This window comes from Panthera onca, chromosome D3, assembly GCF_046562875.1.
Source record: "Panthera onca isolate mPanOnc1 chromosome D3, mPanOnc1 haplotype 2, whole genome shotgun sequence".
Taxonomy (NCBI): domain Eukaryota; kingdom Metazoa; phylum Chordata; class Mammalia; order Carnivora; family Felidae; genus Panthera; species Panthera onca.
In genome coordinates, this window is record NC_138350.1 from 77,147,099 (window position 1) to 77,165,777 (window position 18,679).

General features: G+C 44.5%; 1 long non-coding RNA gene across 1 annotated transcript; it reads right to left on the minus strand.

Annotated features, from left to right (window-relative positions):
• Nucleotides 1-7,650: 7,650 nt before the first annotated feature.
• LOC132666048 (uncharacterized) lies at nt 7,651-18,677 on the minus strand. Its single transcript, XR_013551218.2, has 3 exons — nt 15,453-18,677; nt 14,287-14,389; nt 7,651-13,988 (listed from the first exon to the last, which is right to left on the minus strand). It is a non-coding gene; the product is annotated as an uncharacterized LOC132666048 (long non-coding RNA).
• Nucleotides 18,678-18,679: the final 2 nt, after the last annotated feature.

An 18,679-nucleotide genomic window follows, 5' to 3' on the forward strand; every position in this document is an offset into this window, starting at 1 on the left:
ATTTATTTTTGAGACAGAGAGAGACAGAGCATGAACGGGGGAGGGTCAGAGAGAGGGAGACACAAAATCTGAAACAGGCTCCAGGCTCCGAGCTGTCAGCACAGAGCCTGACGTGGGGCTCGAACTCACAGACCGCGAGATCACGACCTGAGCCGAAGTCAGACGCTTAACTGACTGAGCCACCCAGGGGCCCCTCAACAGTTTTTGAGAACATTATGCCAAAAAGACTGGTTCCGGGGCGCCTGGGTGGCTCAGTCGGTTAAGTGGCCGACTTCGGCTCAGGTCATGATCTCGCGGTCCGTGAGTTGGAGCCCTGCGTCGGGCTCTTTGCTGACAGTTCGGAGCCTGGAGCCGGTTTCAGATTCTGTGTCCCCTCTCTCTGACCCTCCCCCGTTCATGCTCTGTCTCTCTCTGTCTCAAAAATAAATAAACGTTAAAAAAAAATTAAAAAAAAAAAAAAAGACTGGTCCCTTTAGGACAGAGTAGAGGATTGCACATGTATTTATGTCACTAAGTCACTAAGTCAAATGAGAAAGGAATCCCAAGGCATTATGATGGTGGTCAGGACTGGTTTCTAAAACCACCAACCCATCCATTGAACTTACTGAATGTGAAAATGTGTGATCAGGCTAAAGAAAGAAATTTCCGTAACATGTACAGAAAAAATGGTGGAAGAAATACATTTCTATTCAGAGGCATTCTTATTGGTTCTGGTGTATGCTGGGAAGAGAGGATCCTCTAGAATGGTGAAGAGAGAGAAAAAGATCACTTCCTCCCTGGCCGTTCACCAGCTAAAAGCCAGGGAGGTTCATTGGAGCCTGGAAGACTTGGTCCTCTTATAATATGCCTACATCCATATCTTAATGTGTGGGCTTTTTAATGAAATGATAGCAAAAATAAGTCGTCCTTGTTTTCAAAATAAGAGGACATAATAAAACACGGTTCTCTTGAGAGAGGGGAAGGTTCCTTCATTTTCTAAGCTTATGGCCTCACTATGCTTCCACCCTCATCCTGGATGTCAGCGACTGATGCTTTTATCGCTATGGGCCACGGACAGGCCACAGCACGCGAGTGTCCACAAAACATCCTCACCTCTTCTGTTTGCTCATTTTTGAAGTATCTTCCAATTTTACCGGAAGGGAATCGGAATTTGTATCCGACCTGTATCTGCAAAGATTTAAAAAGAAAACAAGACACAAGCAGGCGGTTCATGGGGAAATGACCCGCAAGAGACATCGCGAATCCTTTTGCGAATGCAGGCTCTCCATTTGTACATTCTTGCCTCTCATGGGCATACCAGGAATACTGTATGTAGTTAAAGTGAATAGAAAGATCCAGCACTTGGAAAGAATTGTTCCCAGCCTTGTTTGTTCCAATAAACAACTAAACTTCTTATTGCTCAATAAAAATCAAAACTGACAGTTTGTAAAAACCAGAAAACCTAAACTCTTGGACTGTGTTTAGGGCTGATTGATATTTCCAGACTCTTACGACGATCCTGAGGGAGAAGTCTATTTAGGTTTCCACAATGTCAGTGAAAAACACTTCTCTGGAAAACCTGCTACAAATTGGCCGAAAGTTTTTCCAATTCCAATTCCAATTTGTACGCATTGAAAGATTTGGGGCCCGTGGAATGGAACGGCATTAGTTGGGAAGTTAGCTGACATCATTGTGAGCTCAGACTCATTCTGCATCATTCTGCAAGTAACAATAAGATGGGGTAAAACAGCAAGAATTTGAAATTGAATCATGATTTCAAGTCTCTTAACGCTGGGTCTGGAGCACATTTTAAAGACTCATTTGAGTGAAATAGACTTTAGGTATGCCTGTGTAGGCCAAATGAAGGAGAGAATTGAACTAAGCAGTTGTCTGAACGTGGCAAGCCAAAAGAACTTCCCCTCTGAACAGCATTCTCCGCGGAAGATACTGGTCTAGGCGCGTGGAGAGAGATCAATGATTATGGGTCACGGATAACAATGAAGGCTAGTGGTAGACAGGATTGCAAAATGGACTTCAAGACGACCTGCCTTCATCCCTGGATCTGTGAATCTGACGAGATCTCACACGTCCAAGGCCCTCAATGGGTATGAAGGTAGTATCACTAACACTTGTCCTCTTGACCTACTAGCCAAATCCATTTGTTTTTTGCAGTCAGAGGCTACATAAACTATTCCAGGTGCATGTCCAGAGTCAGATTTAAATACTCTTCTTGAAATTGTACCATAGCTCTCTCTATTGTATGCCTAAACAAAGTAGCTAGGGTTTTTACATAATGGACAGAGATCTTTGTTGTTTTTCTATGGAGAAACCCGAACGCTCACTGAACTTTTACACATGAAAAATTGGATTTATTTGAACATGATAATGTTACCATAGATAATTCCTTCGGATAATCCTCTTTTTAATTGTGATGCCATCAATGAGATATCAGGTTCTTCGTGTTTTGTTTGTTTGCGTTTCCCATGACTGAAGGAGGAAATACCCATGAGGAGGAATTTCTATCTAAATAAATGTGACAACTGGTTTAAAGAAACTTGGTACCCTTCTTGGCGACGTGATTATGAGTATGTTCACTTGGGTTACTCTGCTCTTTCGGATCTTTTGTTCATTCATTTGCATTATTTATATGTAAATATGTATATTTTATACATACTTAAACATACACATATTTCAACCTAAATGTTTATATTATTTATATATAAGTATATATTTCAATACTCACTTATTCCAGAACATGTGTTGCCAGTTCATTATGTGCTGTGTTAGGAAACAATGACAGAGTCCCTACTCTCATGGAGACTAAAAACACATAAGAGCTAATCTTTGTTGCCAGCTTGCCCATCCAGGCACTGAACGTGGGTTTTCTCTTCAGATCCTCACGACCTGATGGGGTGAACGGCACCATCTCACAGGTGAGGAAGAAATTGAGACTCCGAAGTTGAGATAACTTGATGAAGGTCACACAGCTACAAGGAAATCCAGCTGGGATTCAAATTGGTCTCCAAACCCATGTTCTTTTTTTGTTTTTTTTTAAGTTCATTTCTTTATTTTTGAGGGGGGAGAGAGGCAGAGAGGGAACAAGAGAGAGAATCCCAAGCAGGCTCTGTGCCAACAGGGCGACATGGGGCTCGAACTCATGAACCATGAGATCATGACCCGAGCCAAAATCGAGAGTCAGACACTCAACCAACTGAGCCACCAAATCATGTTCTTAACCTCTCTACTTGGCTTCTCTTTTTTCCAATGACTCCTCAATACTGAACCTTCTATATTTATTAGGTGAATCGCTCCATACTCCCCACACAGAATGCCCCTGCCTTCGGCCTTGCCAGATAACCAGGTCCCAAACACAACCGAACCTTGTATGTCTGACCTGAGCTTCTTCTGTATCTTCGCTGGGCCCCTAACCCACCTTGCTTCTCCAGCCCCTAATGCTCTATCACGTCCCCACCTCGCTCCCCAGGTATCAAGCCATTTTGTCTCTTCATCTGATGTTCCAAACTAGATCGTAAGTTCCAAATTGTATTATATAGTTCCCCAAAGCCGGTAGTTTCTTTTCTCTCATCCTAGCCACAGAACTTAGGCCGAGAGTCAGGTAATAAGTTACAACGGTCTTTTCCATTGCTAAATGGTTCTATGGTCCTAAAAACATTAATAAAGTCAGAGAGAAAAGGCAGGTGAACTATTTAAGAATCAGTAAATAGGACGTGCTTGCTTGGCTCATTCCCTTCTCCCTCAGTCAATCACTGCCATTGTCAGAATGCTGCCCACATCCTACAACTGTAGATCTTGCATGACTGGTTTTGCAGTGACCGCACAATCCTGGTTTATATACTATCGACTGGGTTTGTATCTCTACCGTAAGCCTTTGGGACACAGCCAAAGCTAGAGGTCACCGGAGCACCCGCTTAGCTTGGAATTGAAGGACAGAAGCTCAAGAGGCTGTCATCGGCTGTCTCTGGCTCTGAAAACTCACAGGCCCTTGTACTGTCTCTGTGACACTGAACACCTACAGCCTCGAGATGTCATTTTTCATAGCTGTGTATTCTGCCAGCTCCTGGTAACACAGCCTAGCCCGGCAACTGGGGGCAAGTGCTCTCGGAACGACTGTTGCCCGGGCCTGGATTTGCAGATGGGATTATTGCTGGGACCTCTAGTATGGAAGCTGCCAGAGTGTCACGAGGGGTTGATAATCACTGGCTCCTCAAAATGGTTTAGGGAAGCCAGGAGGCCTTCTCGCTTTTGGATGTTGGGGCTGAACTCTGGACTCCCACGCGCTACTTTTCCATTTCTTCCCTTTTGGAGTAGCGGATGCTGAGCGTTTCTAGTCGTGACATCATCGTATTGCCTTGCAGGCTTATGGGAGGACCAAAGTCTTAAGACAGAAGAATTCTCTGGGACTTCACCCATTCTCAATCCATCTCTATATTCCTTGCCATGTCTTAGCCTCAGCTTGGAGAACTTGGATTTCTCTTCCTTCTGGGGAAGAGTAGGAGTGAGCTCTGGGGAAGAGCGGGAGCACTGGCTGCAGACTTAAGCAGTGCTCCCAGAGATTCCTTCCTTAGGTGGCCTCTGGAAGCCATTTTCCACCGGGAGACCAATTGGGAGCTTAAAGCTTGTTGTTTTTTATTGACATTTTTTTTTTCTCCTCCTTGCCTCTGCCAAGACTATCCAACGTCATGGGCAGACTGCTTTAGGATGATGTAGAAGCAAGGCCTGCAAGCCTCACACAAGTAGGTGACAAAGTATATCTCCATGCCGTCAGGAAGGCCGTCATAATCCATTTTTTTCTCTCATCTGCCTCTCCATCCCTCAGACACTCTCAGATAATGCAATGTTTCTAGAGGCAGATTCCAAGTGATCATGTATGAGGTGGGTTAGGATTCCCTCTGCGTGATTTACTTTATTTAAATGAATATTCCCTATTTCTTCATTCTGTTTTTTCATAGATTTGGGTTCCTTGAATAGTCTTTTAAATTTTTTTAATGTTTATCTTTATTTTTGAGGCAGAGAGAGACAGAGCATGAGCGGGGGAAGAGGCAGAGAGAGAGGGAGATGCAGAATCAGAAGCAGGCTCCAGGCCCTGAGCTGTCAGCACAGAGCCCGACGCGGGGCTCGAACTCGTCAACTGCGAGATCATGACTCAAGCCGAAGTCGGACGCTCAACTGACCGAGCCACCCAGGCGCCCCTCCTTGAATAGTCTTAAACCACTTCCTGACCACATATTTCCTCCTTGGAAAGTATTAACAAAGCCTCCCGTAATTCTCTTCCTTATTTACCAACTCTTTTCACTCCTCTCGGCTTCAGTCCTGGGGCTTTTTCTTGGATTTCGGCAGTTGGTGGTCGTTATTTCCTGAACAACAGGGTTTCTTACATGTCTCTGGGGTTCTTTCCTTTCCTGTTCTCTCTGTATTTAAAGTTGTTGCATCTAAAGAGCCCTCCTGAATCATTTTTAGCAGTTTGGCCTCATACTCAAGTGGTCAGACAGGACGTTGGGTCACACTCATAACTGCTATCAGAATAAAAACCTGTCGAAGATTGATTTTTTTTTAATCTTTATTTATTTTTGAGAGACAGACAGTGTAAGCAGGGGAGGAGCAGAGAGAGAGGGAGACACAGAATCCGAAGCAGGCTCCAGGCCCTGAGCTGTCACCACAGAGCTCGACGCGGGGCTCGAACTCACGGACCGTGAGATCATGACCTGAGCCGAAGTCGGACGCTCAACTGAGCCACCCAGACGCCCCAAAAACCTGTTGAAGATTTAACGAAGACCACCACCAACTCTGCTTGCCTTGCCAAGAACGACAGGCTCTTCTAGGTAAGCCAAAAGTTATCCAGCAGACCATCGAGGAGGAATAGTTTGAAATTTTAAGTTAGACCAAAAAAACCTGGGCTCAATATAAATGAGCTGTCATTTCCCTCCAAAATGCCCCCAGTTGAGTCATTCTGAGCGTACTCATCATTCTGTGGTAAATGTGAACCGTTTGCAGGACAAGGTTGGTGACACATAGGTTACTTAACGGTGAATAAAGCTGAGAAAATTAAAAACACTTCCAGCACTGAAGTGTGTGCTAAAGTTTTGTACCATATGTCCAAAATGCATGCTATTTACTTGACAATGCACATGTGCAAGGCTGCAGAACTCAAGAGTTGGGATAGTCTAACAAGTGTCACATGCTGAGCTTTCTGTAGCATGCTTTCTTGGTCCGTGGGTCCATCTGGCACTGAGCCAGATGCTCTAAGTGATGTAGGTGATGAGCTGCTTTCTTCTCTGTCACGCAGATAATTTCCACAGTCACCCTCTGTGGGGGATTCTGTGTCTCCCTCTCTCTGCTCCTTCCCTGCTTGCACTCTCTCCATCTCGCTCTCTCTCAAAAATAAAAAAGAATTAAAAAAACCACAAAACCTCTTTTTCTCATACGTTAGTTCATTTTTAAATAAGATAATCAAGATACACATAAAGAATTAGAATTTCCAGGTTGAAGACAAGCTTAATGTTTTCCAACTGCACTTCCCATTTGAAGCCTGATGTACTTACAACGTAAGTGGTCATTTGTTTTCTATCACAATTCTCTAGGGATAGGAAATTCACCGTCATTCCATTAGATCACAAAATAGCTCTGTTGAAAAAAATCTTCCTTGATAGGATTCTTGCCCCTTTCACCCCCTGGCCCAGGTTTTAAATTTTTTTTTTTTTTTAACATTTATTTGTTTTTTTTGAGACAGAGAGAGACAGAGCATGAACAGGGGAGGGAGAGAGAGAGGGAGACACAGAATCGGAAGCAGGCTCCAGGCTCTGAGCCATCAGCCCAGAGCCCGACGCGGGGCTCAAACTCACGGACCGTGAGATCGTGACCTGAGCTGAAGTCGGAGGCTTAACCGACTGAGCCACCCAGGCGCCCCTTTAAAAATTTTTTTTTTTAATGTTTATTTGTTTTTTGATGGCCCAGGTTTTAAAATGTATTATTATTTTTTTCCATAGAATAGCTTTTGGAAGAGTCAAAGACAGTTATCTTGCCACGCAAAGTATTTTTGTATTTGGTTAACTATGCCCGTTTTCTTCAAACACGTGTGGATTTCCACCCTTCTCACCATCCTGGCCACTCTCCTCAGTTCCTTTTGTCCGGGTGGCCCTTACGGTGTCATGAAGAGAGCCTATTATGTTTCAGCTACGCTAAGACCGTCACCTCCTTATCGTTTCCCTTTCATAGATGAGAAAACTGAGACCACCCAGTAAACGGCTTACCTAAGGTCATACACTAGACCTTGCATTTGGATCTCTACTCTGTTTAGTAGAGAAAAGGAATCCCCTACAATTTAATTTTGGTCTGCATTTCCTGATCTCTCACCCAAGTCTGGCCAGAGACCCATTTTACAGTGAGGTGAAACGCCCCAGGAGTCTACTGGTTTCCACTGAGACGAAATTGTGACAAAGAGGCTGAACCAAGACTCTCTGGAAATATCAGTTGGTCAGTCAACCTGAGACAACAGTCTCGAAGGTGCCTGCTTGGGTTTTGAGGATATATTATATATCCTACTGGTTTTATTCTCTGAAGGACCCTGACTAACAACAGTCATTAATCAACCTTTTGTGATCTTTAAGGACGGTTTTTTGGAAGACAGCATGATTATTCTTTTTTGCGGGGGGGGGGGGGGGGGAGGGAGGGAGGGAGAGAGAGAGAGAAAGAGAGAGTATCTTAAGCAGGCTCCACACAGGGCTCCATCTCACCACCGTGAGATCATGATCTGAGCGGAAATCAGGTCAGACACTTCACCAACTGAGCCACCCAGGCTCCCCAGCACAATCAGTCTCTTAATACCAAAGTCTTTAATTGTTGGTGATGCTGCTCCTTGAGTCCCTTTACTGAGTTCCAGGACAATGTCTTTTACCTTGAACCTTTTCCCAAGCCTAAAGCAATACTGCATTTCATGATACGCCCAAGAAAACTCGCAATCATTTCGCATCTGTATGACCAACGCATAGGCTCATTCTTCTACCTCATTACTAGCCACTGACGGCATGGCCAGCTCCCACCGGCGGCATGCCATGGTCCTCCGGTGTATTTTGAAAAGCAACACATTCTTTAATATACCAGATTTACACGTGTTCCAGCTGAAGTCTGTCAACGCACTCAAGCCCACTGCTGTTCGTCAAAGTCAATATTATGCCTTTGTTGCTTCTTTGGTTCTTAGTCTAATTCTGATTTTCTTAACGTGTGTCCCGATGGCACTTGGCCCCCTTGCTTGTCGGCTGGCCCCCGAGAAAGGAATTCTACAGAAAAACGGGTTTGGGAAGCACTCTGGGCTGTGTGTCACAAGATTCGTAATACACACAGCATATTAAAGGTTTGGGAGGCCCTAAAGTGAAAAAACCTGTTTACGTTACTTTAATCCAATGTTTCCCAAGTGTATGTAACCACAGAAAATTTCTTTTTTTCTCAAAACAACTATTGGAACACATTTTGGAAAAAAAGTTGATGTCATGGTGTAACTTACTGTCCTTGTGCAGGGTCATAAAAAGGCCAGAAAGAATATTCCCTGAAGTAAAGGATAAAGAAAAGCACAAATTATTTTCGGAAGCCTACTGAAACAATCAAGGTCCTAATAAGCCTGACAAAAAGAGCAGAGTCCATTAAGTAAGCCGTTTGGTTACATCCCAGTTGTTCGTATTTAAATACGACGTCTCTTCTTTAGGCTATTCCCAGAGAACAGTCACTTACTTCCTTTGTATAGGTAAGCATCTTATATTTGATTCCAAGTCTATAAAAAGGGAAGGTGACATCTCTCCCTTTTGCCTGTGTTACAAATATCTAGTAACAATACCAGTAATTGGGCCACCTAGATGAGGAGGGCATAGGTCCAAATCTTCCAAAGATAGAGGAAATAAAATCAATTGCTTAGTTTGGGCCTTCAGCTGCTTCTTTTTCTCTCTCTCTGCCTCTCTCTCTCCAGCTTTATTGAAACACAATTGGCGTATAACGTTGTGTAAGTTTAAGATGTAGTACAATGTGACATCCGTATCTTTGTCAAATGATTACCGCAATTAGGCTCGTTAGCACATCCGTCACCTCACATCATGGTCTCTTCAGAGGCTTATAATGCTCTCATTCTAATGAACTGTCTTGTAATAGATGTTTTTTTCCCTTCACATCATCAAAATATCCTAGGCAAAATATCTAGGCAACAAACAGGCTCATCCTTCAAACACTGTAGGTGTTATGAATAAAATCAGGAATAATACAAAAGGTATTATTATTGTTACTTAACATCATTCTCTAAGTTTGGGTCACTATGTGGTTTGTGGTTATAACTCTGAAAATACGGATACAGAGCAAGAGGCTACTTTTTAAGTTTTTAAGATTTTTAAAATTTTTTTAAGTTTATTCATTTATTTTAGGAGAGAGAGAGAGAGAGAGAGTGGGGGAGGAAGAGAGAGAGAGAGGAGGAGGAGCTAGAATCCCAAGCGGGCTCCACACTGTCAGCACAGAACCTGCCGCGGGCCTCAAACTCAAGAACCGTGAGATCATGACCTGAGCCAAAATCAAGAGTGGACGCTTAACAGACTGAGCCACCAAGGTGCTCCCAAACTTTTTATTTTTTAGAGATAGCGACAGAGAGGCAGCAAGTAGGGGAGAGGGTCAGAGAGAGAGAGAGAGAGAGAATCTTAAGCAGGCTGCACCCTGAGCCCTGAGCCCAGAGCCCAACACGGGGCTCGATCCCACAACCCTGGGATCATGACCTGAGCCAAAATCAGGAGTTGGACGCTCAACCAGTTGAGGCTACTTTTGATTGAGCCATCATCCACTTAGGCCTTGGAAATGTCTGTGAACTTCTCAGCCTCGTTTTCGCTCTTACAACACTAGGGGATTAATTAGACTAAATCATGAAGTTTAATATTATTTTTTCTGTTTCTTAGCATCGGACACTTTTCCTTCAAAAAAATTTTTTTCTACAAAAGACCAAAAGATGAAAATAGGTAAAACAGGAGTTGCTGTGATGGAAACAGTGGCAGGGCACCCAAAAGCTGGTCAATCCTGATCCTTCCCGCCACCTCTGTCCTGCCCCCAGCCCGTCTGCCTTTGAGAAGCAAGCCCCTCATAAACACGGAACCAGAGGTCCTTCTCCTGTCCCAGGCAGTGCAAACGTGCGAGGGAGCATGCATCTTTGAGGCTATGCCAGGCGAGCTGAGTTTTGAAATTGGGAACAGAACACAGTGTGACAAAGCAAAAGAAGTAAGTCTAGTCTCCGGCCGAGAACTTGATTCTCTACCTGGCACAAGTCTTGCTGTGTGACCGGAGTGAGGGTGCTCGCCTCTCCCAGCTTCGGTTCTTTATCTGCATTGTGAGGAAGGCACCTGACTTCCATCCATCCAACAGGAATCATGTGACTGTGGTCTTGTTCTGTCGGTGGGTGGGTTCCTTGGTCACGGGGTCACCTTTGTCAGTGGGTGCAGACCTCCTCCAGCTATGGGGAGCACAGGTAAAGCTAACTCACGCGGCACATCTCAACCCTGGCTGCCTGTAGAACCACCGGAAGGCGATTTTAAGATGAACAGATACTCAGGTCCCCCTCGGTCCAGCTAAGTCAGAAGTCTGCCCCTGCCACCTGGGGAATCACTGTACCTGTCTTCCAGGTTATCCTAATGGGCAGGCAAGAGGGAAAACCACTGTCCTAGCACAACCATAGGATATGTTTTGGGTAATTTCACTAAAAATCAGACAGTCTTCAAGATCCCATGGCGATCTTTTCATTGCCTGGGTGACTAACCGGTAACACTTGCCTTTAAATATTTTCAGATCAAACTTGTCTCTATCTTGCTTCACAGCACAGAACCCTGTGCTGATTGAAAGCCCACCTGCTCTCCCTCCCTTCCTTCCTCCCGCCTGCCCGCCTGCCCGTCCTTCCTTCCTTCCCTTCTCTCTCTCTCTCTAAGTAATTTCTACATCCAGCATGGAGCTTGAACACCCAACATTGAGATCAAGAGTCACAGGTTAGGGGCGCCTGGGTGGCTCAGTCAGTTAAATGTCTGACTCTTGGTTTCAGCTCAGGTCACGATCTCATGGTTCATGGGTTCAAGTCCCACATCAGGCTCTTTGCTGACAGTGATTGCTTGGGATTATCTCTCTCCCTCTCCTTCTCTCTCTCTCTGCCCCTCCCCCACTAGCTTTCTCTGTCTCTCTGCCAAAATAAATAAGTAAACTTAAAAAAAAAAAAGTCACCTGCTCTTCTGATTGAACCAGCCAGACACCCTTCAAAGCCCTTCCCTGAGAACTATTTCGACCTGCCAGAGAGACTGGCATCATCAATTGGGACTTGAATCCCTTTCATTTCATTTACAGGGGCCAGGCCATGTGCACTGATTCCCCTCCCTGTTGGAAAAGTCAAGAGGCAAATCCTCCCGAAAATAGTGATTGCTTTCTTCCCCCCTCAAAGGATGTTACGGCTACCATATTTGAATGTAGTAAGCATATGTGTGATTTCGTCTAGTAACTGAGGAACACTGCCTTGCTAATCGAGTTGGGAGTGTTTGGCTTCCTGTCAACATTTATTGGATGATGAGCCGGGATGGCCTATTTCCATGGCGGGACGGCTGGGTCTAGCCTGTCTGCAGCCTGCGGGTGTTGAAGGAGGAAGGCAGTTTTCAGTGAATTGCTACAAACCACTTAGACCTTTGAGGGTGGTCCACAGGTTTTGGAGCAACCCTCCATCTATCTTGGCTTTCTTATCCCCACTATCTGCACGGTCCTGGTTTCATGTCGGCTAAGCTTCAGGAAGCAGCAATGGAGTCTAGAGTAAGTTGCATAATTCCCTAAAAAGAGAGAATTGAGGGACGCCTGGGTGGCTCAGCCAGTTAAGCGTCCAGTTCTCGATTTCAGCTCTGGTCATGATCTCACGGGTCAGGAGTTCCAGCCCCATGTCAGGCTCTGCACTGTCAGCTTGGGATTCTCTCTCTCCCCTTCTCTCTGTCCCTCCCCCGCTTGTGTTCTCTCTCTCTCTCTCCCAAAAAATAAATAGAGAAGAGAATTGAACAGAGGATTTTTAGGGCAGTGAAACCACTCTGTGTGATACTATAATGGTGGATACACGTCATTACGTATTTGTCAAAGCCCATAGAGCGCACACTTTGGGTGATAATAGGTCACCGTAGTTGGCCAGTTGTAACAAATGTCCCACCATAGTAGGGGATGTTGATGGTGAGGTCGTGCGTGTGTGTGGGCAGGGAGAAGAGGGGAACTCTCCGTAGTTTCTGCTCAACTGGCTGTGAACCCAAAATTATTCCCCCCAAAAAAGTCTATTTGGAACATAAAAAAAGGATGTTTGACACTTTGCTTACAAGATTTTTTTAGGGGTCTCCTGGGGGGCTCAGTCGGTTAAGCGTCCGACTTCGACTCGGGTCATATCTTGGGGTCCGTGAGTTCGAGCCCCACATCCGGCTCTGTGCTGTCAGCACGGAACCCACTTTGGACCCTCTATTCCCCATCTCTCTGCCCCTCCCCTGCTTGCTGTCTCTCTCTCTCTTAAGAGTAAATAAACATTAAAAAACATTTTTTTTAAGATTTTTTTTTTAATCTCAGAAATTGGGGAGTAGCAAAACAAAACAAGAGCCTGGGTCATAATCTAATCCTTACAAAATGCTGTCATCTATTTGACCCTTACTGATATTCTGTCCTCCATCCACTGCTGTCCCCACACGTTCTCACTGTCCCCTCCCTCCTGAAGCCTGCATACATCCTTATCTAACCTGGAACTCTCTCCTGAGCTCCAGGCTCTTCTATCCAAAGGTCTCTGAGAAATCTCAATCTGAATGTCCCTTGGGAACTTTAACATCAACTTGTCCCACATGGATATCCTTAACTTCCCACCCCAACTCTTCCTTTAAATAAAAGAGGTAACCCTCTGGTTGGATGAGAACACCAGTCATGCCTCCCAATTTTCATGTGAAGATAAATGACAGTCCTTACTTCTGGTCCAAGATAGTGGGTGGAATATTTGTGGGTATCTGTGTTCCCGCTAAAACCCCGACAGCACTGCATTACAATAAAAAGATGTAGAAAGAAGCATAAACCCACAGGACAAAGAGACTATGGAGAGAGAACAGCCACACGCACACTCTCAGAAGGCAGCAAAGCACTCAGATAAATAGTGCTGCACTTGATGAACCAAAGAAAATCAGCCTAAGTTGGTAGAAAAATCCAGAAACAAGCTGATTAACATGGATGAACCGTGAAGAGGTCAGGAAGAGGAGGCTCTAAGTGCCTCTTAAAGAAGCATTCAAATAAATAAAACTGCAGACACGTGAGGTCTCCCGAACACAGGCTTCTGGCTCATGTTTACTTTCTCGGAAAGCATCTGGAACATGTGTTCCACCGAAATAAAAGAGTAAGCCAAGAACCAAGATGACACGGGATTTAAAACAAAAGGGAGGCACTGGGGACCCTGGCGTGTGGAGGAAGGAGTATCGCGGGACCACAGGCACGCTCGTGACTTGTTAGCTATTTTCATTCTCGTACAGGTAGGTTTAGAAAAGTTAAATAAATGCGTTCAAGGTCACACAGCTAGTCTCGTGAGTTTTAGGGCTAGGAATCAAACCCAGGTATGTCTGTTGCAAAGACATGATAGAGCATTTCTATAATTATGGAATTCTGAGCCAAAGAATGACTAATGCGGATAATAACAGTTCCAAGACATAAGCTTATAATAAGAATTAAATGAGATAATCACCCAAAGCATTTGCCCAGCACCTGGCACACGGGAACCTAAATAATACTGACTTCTAGTTAAAAAGATAATCTATCATTTTCATTACTGCCTCTGTCAACTGTTGTGTGGAGGTTTAGCGTTGGAGCCGGACCTATGACGACAGGAAGGATTCTGACCGTTGGAGAAGGGGTCGTTCCAAGCTGCAGAGACAATATTCACAAGAGAGGAGGAAACAGCGAAGACGCACACGCTTCAGGCGTTTGCCAGAGAAGTTCGCCGTAAACATCTGGGATTTGAAGGAAATACGTTAATTCTCCATTTCTCTAGGTTCTGTAAGCCATATCCCTGAAGTAAATTAGATCGCCAGCCAGCCACAAACCTGAAGGCCGGTATCTTAACTTCCCACAGATAAGCTCACACAGAATTAAATGTGACGAGTTCGACTTTGGATAAAGAGAAATAAGGTATTCGTTTGAAGAATGTTTTCATATCGTTTGCAAAATCACGCATACGATAGACACTGGGCACCCACCCTTACAGAGTCTGAAAAAGATTTTTTTCCCTAGATGAGTTTGTATACTTGCCGTTATCAACCAGTGACAACTTTGTAACCCAAGGCCGAGGGCTGATTCGATGTGCAGCAGTATTTTGTCCATATCAGATGCTTCAAGGACAGCTCTCTTCTTCCTATAAATATGGGAAAACAAATGTCTCTTTCATATGTTTAAAAATAATGTGGGGGGCGCCTGGGTGGCTCAGTCGGTTGAGCGTCCGACTTCAGCTCGGGTCATGATCTCACCGCTCGTGGGTTCGAGCCCCGCATTGGGCTCTGAGCTGACAGCTCAGAGGCTGGAGCCTGCTTCGGATCCTGTGTCTCCCTCTCTGTCTCTGTCCCTCTCCCACTCACGCTCTCTTTCCCTCAAAAATAAATAAGCGTTAAAAAAATTTATTTTAAATATAGATCATGTACCATATTGTGAACAGGTGCATTTTAAACAAGTAAAATTGAATATATTATTAAATACTGGTATAATACAAGTGTCAAGAAATTTGGGGTGCCTGGGGGGGGCTCAGTCCGTTAAGCATCCGACTCTTGATTTCGGCTCAGGTCATGATCTCACGGTTTGTGGGATTGAGCCTCGCGTCGGGCTCTGCACTGATAGCATGGTGCCTACTTAGGATTCTCTCTCTCCCTCTCTCTCTGCCCCTCCCTTGCTCACTCTCTCTCTCTCTCTCAAAAACAAATAAACTTAAAAAAAAAAAAAAAAAAGAAATTAGCAAAAACATGTTACCTGACAGGGCATGTACACCTGACTCTATGGTATTCTTATAAGGAGGGGATTTAAAACAGTAGATCGTTTCACTAAAAATCTCAACAGAAATATATGAGAACCAACAAGCATTAAGTGCTCAGTAAAAAGCAAGTTTACCTGTGAAGGGACACTGGCTTTTATCCATGAGGAAAGCCTTTTCAGATTAAAATTTTTTTAAACGTTTATTTATTTTTGAGAGAGAGAGAGAGAGAGAGAGAGAGAGACAGAGTGAGAGCAAGGGAGGGATGGCAGAGAGAGGGAGCCACAGAACCCGAAGCAGGCTCCAGGCTCCAAGCTGTCAGCACAGAGCCCAATGCGGAGCTTGAACTCACAGACCCCAAGATCATGACCTGAGCCAAAGTCGGACGCTCAACCGACTGAACCACCCAGACGCCCCAGTCTTTTCAGATCTTAATATTCAATTTAAACATGTTCACCTGTATTAGTCAACCTCAGCTAAATTATACTGCAGTAACAAACAATGAAGATTTATTTTTCATTGGTGCTGTATGTCCATGTTAGATCGGCAAGACTCTCTACTCTGTGTTGTCCTCACTTGGGAACCGAGGCTTCCAGAGCCTCCACCTTCTGGAACTTCGCTGGTTGCCATGGCAGGGGAAAGGGAAAAAGCAAGTCAAATACTGCGTCTGAAAGTCTCCTGCCTGAAAACGACGCAGATCACTTCGTTGGTGTTTCATTGGCCAGAGCAAGTCACACGGCCTGCTGAACGTCAAGGTGGCAAGATGGCTGTATTCCTTTTAAGCTTAGAAAGAGAAAAAACAAGAAATATCGAACAATCCCAATGGCTGCTAAAGTCTGCCCTTTTTTGCTACTGAACACTCAGCTCACTTTTCTTTCTGCCTGTAAAATACACCCGTCTCTTCCTCCAAGGAATACCGACGGCAAGTTTCATCCCAACGTGGCTTTTGGTTCTACACCCAGGACTTGGGGAGATGCAGAGCCATTTTTACAACAGGTCTGGATATGGTGCCTACTGCTTCAGGGACCCACGAAAGAGAAAGTCAGGTTTTCTGCCCTCCCCACAACCACCCTTCAACGATAGAACAAGTACACGTGAACTACAGTTAAGTGCCTCCATTCACACATAGCGGGGACGAGAGAGGCAGTGGGGGACACTGGTCCACAGCAATTCTAACGCCCACGGGGCAGGCACATTTGAGGGCTCTTCCCAGGGTGAGGGAAAGTTCCTCGATTGTGTTCCCATATTGCTTCCTGGGAAAGGGTGTCTTGTCCGGTTGTCCTCCTGAAGTCTGGCTACAACTTCTGGAAGTTTTCCTTTTTCGTTCTTCTCTGGCCGCATTTGAAGTGGGCGACGAGAATACGTCCTCCCTGGGATGAGCAGCTCTCTCAGCCCACTTCCTGCTTTTAGTTGATTAGAGACCCAAAGTCATGTTTTTGTTTTTTTTTTTTAAGTGTGTTGATTTTGAGAGAGCACACACATACACACACACACACACACACCTGTGCGAGGGAGGGGCAAAGAGAGGGAGAGAGAATCTTAAGCAGGCTCCAGGCTGTCAGCACAGAGCCCAACGTGGGGTTCAAACTCACAAACCATGAGATCATGACCTGAGTCAAAATAGTCAGATGCTCAACTGACTGAGCCACCCAGGTGCCCCTCAAAGTCGTAGTCTTAAATAACCACCACCTGCTTTGTCCAGGCTGATTAATACTTTTTTTTTAATTTTTTTTTTTACACATTTATTTATTTTTGAGAAACAGAGTGAGACAAAGCGTGAGCGGGGGAGAGGCAGAGAGAGGAGACACAGAATCCAAAGCAGGCTCCAGGCTCTGAGCAAGTGGTCAGCACAGAGCCTGATGCGGGGCTTGAACCCACAAACTGTGAGATCATGACCTGAGCCGAAGTTGGACACTCAACCGACTGAGCCACCCAGGTACCCCTGATTAATACTTCTTTTGTCAAAAACACCTTCTCAGGTATCGTCTTCCCGTCAGCTCCGCATGGCAATGGCCAGTTCTTTTTGAGACAGAATTCTTGTGTTTACTGTATTTCTTTGCTTTCTTGTTCCCATGACTCTGTTTATCAGTTTAATTTCAATTCCCCGAGGCCATCAGGCTTCAATGAGAGAGCTGAGTATGTACTTCGTCTCTTTTCCCCAAGCCATTCTGTGCAAGTGAGAAGATTTTTTGGACCCCACACCATTAATGGAACTTTGCTCAAAGACACCTTAATTCATTGACGGGTGTTAACAAGGAGTATGATGGCCATACCCTTCATGGGTCCCCTGATGCAGGGTTGGGTTTTCACTGGCCCCTGCTGCAGGAGTAAAATGTACGTCCCAAATTACTGCAGGCATAGTGTCCTTGCCACCCCCTACCTGGCCCTTAGCTCATTTGTTTTAGGTCTTTGCTATAGCAGTGGCCCACTTCTATAGACCGATTTTTGTATTATTCAGCATATGCAAAGCTATGCTAGAGGAAAAACAACCCTGATATTTCAGTGGCCTAGAATACATTATTTCCCTCTCTTGCTACATGTCCATTTCAGGTCAGTGGGGGACCCTTCTTTATTTTATTCTCTCCTCTGGATGCATGCTGATAAAATCTCTACTGGCTAGAACATTACCCAATTATCATGGAAGATGGAAAGGAACATGAGAAGTTGACCACCTACCCAAAAGGGGCACCTCTCAGTTTTGCTCACATTTCATTGGCCAAAGCAGTCAGCTGGCCTACTCTAACTTCAAGTGGGCAGACGACTGACATCTTTTCACGTCCCCAAAAAGAGGAGACGCGGAAATATTGATAAATAGCACTCGTGACTCTACACCCATTTAGCAAAAAACATAAGGGTGTATATACTCGCCTTCTGACACACACATCATTTATGTTGGACTTACAGTCTCTAGGGACGTATTCCTATAGTAAATTAAGGAAACCAGAATTTAATTCTCAAAGCTTTAAAGGATGTCATGGCATGGTCCACATATTACAGAGAAAACCTCTAGAATGGAGAGAAACATTTATAAATAGATATTAGAACAGGGCGATGGAATGTGCGAATATTTTGTTTGCCAAAAGTCATAGGAATGTAGTTGCTTCTGCATGGATACTTCTTTTCCCAAATGGATCCTTTTCTAAGCTCCAAAAAAAAGAGATGACCATTAGTGAGCACAACTGCCTTAAGACTTTAAGACAGATGGTATGATCTGTACAATATGATCCAAGTCTAGTTTTTCCATTGGTTGTCTGGTTACTCAATAAATATTTGATTGATTGAGTAATCCCATGGCCCAGACAAATACTGTGGCCACAGAAGGAAACAACAATAAGCCAGATGACAAAAAAAAAAGTTTCCATTCCAAATCCATTTGGCCACAGGCACACAAACTCAGTCATAAAGCTGGAAGCACTTCTCCGAGGTCGATGCTGGAACCGATAGCTAGGTGCTATTTATAACTTTGGGAAGATTTTTCTAGATAAAATATTTAAACACGCTTTTGGAAAGCAAATGTCTTTGTTCACTTTATTGTCCAAGCTCTCTTTGATTGGTTAATTTCTCTTTTTTATTTTCTCCAAACTCTCAAAAGAGAAAGTTCATTTTTTCATGTGGCGAGGAGCAAATAATTTGCTCATGATTGAGAAAATTTGTGGACATATAAACATGGTGCTTTTCTTTTTT